Genomic DNA, 2,478 nt, shown 5'->3' with positions numbered 1-2,478 from the left:
TTCCCCCCCCCCCCCCCCCCCCGGAAAAAAAAAAAAATAGGAGCTGCTAAGCTAGGTACATATGATAATGGTTTTCTGTCTCCTATGAGTAACTCTGAAGCCTGCTTTCCCTCAAAGGTGATCTTGCTTTGAAGTAGAAAAGAGGTGAAAAATGTTGCGTTTCCTTTTTTTGGGAAAATATTGTCTTTGCTATTTTGAGAATTTGAAACTTCCTACAAAAAATCTTTTAACGTTGAGGCTTTCATGTTCTCTAGCAGGGCAGAAACTCCACAGACGATGTCCCTCTGAATCGGTTACAATGGTAGTTTGTGCAGTAGCTAGTGCTCTGCTAATGCCTCTCGCTCCTGAGCTTGGCATTCTGGGTTTGGGGGGGGGTCCCTCTGTTGTGCAAAGAGGAGTGGTGCTTCCACCGTGTGTCTATCACTTCCATTAATTTTATACACCTAGTGCCCCACTTTCAGCCACGGGGGAGACTAACAGTTAAGTGGAAGGGTGGGAAGTGAATGACATCTGTGCTGATGCATATCTGCTGAATCTTTCCAGTTTAGATGCAGTGACCACATCAGGTTTCAGCTGTGTTTTCCCCATCTGTAGACGTATGTTTTGTGATAGTGAACTGCAGGCCATAGCTTCTGTGGTTGAACATCCGTATCTTGCAGCAAAAATAGCCCTCGAGACCCCAGGCGGGCTGCTCTTAAACGGATTCCACTTCTAAGTATTAATAAATGCTCAGGCTTCAGAGAGTGAGCCCCTCTCTCAGCCTTTCTTATCTCTGTTGCACGGTTGATCTGAAAATAGATGCAGAATGCGGGCTGAGGCTATAAAGTCATGGGGAGAATAAGACAGCTGCGAAGGAGACTTTCGGCAAACAAGTTGTATTAGTCCCAGTGCATAAAGAGTGGGGACACGTTGTGATCTCTTTGTTATGCTGGTGTAAATCCATAGACGTTCCCTGCATTTCTGGGTTGAAATAGGAATTTGGCCTGTGTGTGTGTGTGTGTGTGTGTGTGTGTGTACGTGTGTACACCTATTAATTCCCATACAATTTAAGCAGCTGACTACATGAGTAAGAGAGTGGAGTTGGAGGGTCAGTTGAGAGCTGGGACCCTTTGTACTGGGACTGTCCAAGCAGCCTGAGAGAGTCTGTGCCCTGAAAGCTTGCAGCTGAAATGGATGAGGCAAAAAGGTTAGGGATCTGAGTAGAGAGGTGGTTTGCAAGCGTCATTTTAAGACTGATTTGGTTCCAATCTCTGGATGGGATTTGGTTAGAGGGGATTGCTCAATGCCAGGAGAGGGAAGAAAGGGACAGTAACAAGAATGGGGCAGGAGGGAGTGGAGTGGAAAGGGTTGGTGAGATGAGGCTACCTATTGCCTGGTCATGCAAGGATGCAGTTTCCATACCCAGTCACAGTGCCTTTCTCCAGCTGTAGCAGGAGCTTGAAGCTATGTGAGGACAACATATTCCACTCTAGGGTGAAGGCAGATCCTGGCATTGCCTTGCAACCTGTCTTTGAGGAGAGGCCATAAAGAGCTTAGAGAAGGGGCCTTCACAGTAGGCGGTGCTTTAGGCAATAGGCCTTACAAGCGCAGATTGCTGGATGAAACCAAGCAGAAGCTAGTAATGAAGAGCTGCCCATTGCCCTGTGAATCTGTCCTCATCCTGAACAAGCCACCACAACTGACATCCCTTATCAGCCTCAGAGGGAGCGGCCAAGGAGTGGTCTGGCCCTGCAGAACAAATGGTGCGTTGGCTTTGACAGTGCTCCTGCCAGGTTAGGTAAAGCTCAAGTTCTTCCACTGCTTAGACCATCATATATCTACATCTACAATGGCTGGCCACTGGCCCCTTTGGCTTTGCACAGGCGTAACAGCTATGCCCCTTTAGCTGTGCTGGTATAGGCAGAGCAGTACAGCCTCCTGTGAACACAGCTAGAATGGTGCAAAAAATGCTTATGCTGGTAGAGCTTATTCCTGTATAAGCTGTACCTGGTACAAGGCCCCTATACACTAGTACAGCTCATAGAGCAGTGGCTTGCAACCTTTTTCATTTGCGGGCCCCTTTGGAAATTTTGAATGGAGGTGCTGAACGCCTTTGAATTGGAAGTGTGGGATTTGCATACTTTTGATTGATCGCAATCATCTTCTGCAGACCCCTTAGTCTGTGGACCCCTACGGATCCACGGACCACAGTTTGAAAACCGTTGCCCTAGAGTGCATATTGAAAAATCACACCAGTTATAATGATGAAAGTCTGGAGAGCAGCTCAGACCTTCAGCTTGCCGCAGACTCACAGGGAGAGAAAAACCTGAGAAGGGACCGAACAAGAGCCCGGGGATTTCTTTCCCCCTCTGGTCCGCAGGTTCTGATTTAACTCACGGAGGTTCCCGTTTACCAGAAATGGCCTGAATTCACTCTGGCTGGTAGTTTTTGTTGCTTAGACTGTGGTGCAAGACTGGTAACCCTTGTTGATTTTTCTGC

General features: G+C 47.7%; 1 protein-coding gene across 4 annotated transcripts in view; it reads left to right on the top strand.

Annotated features, from left to right (window-relative positions):
* The window catches only part of LAT2 (linker for activation of T-cells family member 2), a 65,633-nt gene that overhangs the window by 53,037 nt on the left and 10,118 nt on the right, over nucleotides 1-2,478 (top strand). The window lies entirely within an intron of this gene.

Source organism: Gavialis gangeticus, unplaced genomic scaffold (genome assembly GCF_001723915.1).
Source record: "Gavialis gangeticus isolate Ggan-Ray unplaced genomic scaffold, GavGan_comp1, whole genome shotgun sequence".
Taxonomy (NCBI): Eukaryota; Metazoa; Chordata; order Crocodylia; family Gavialidae; genus Gavialis; species Gavialis gangeticus.
This window is presented reverse-complemented; position numbering and strand designations above follow the sequence as displayed.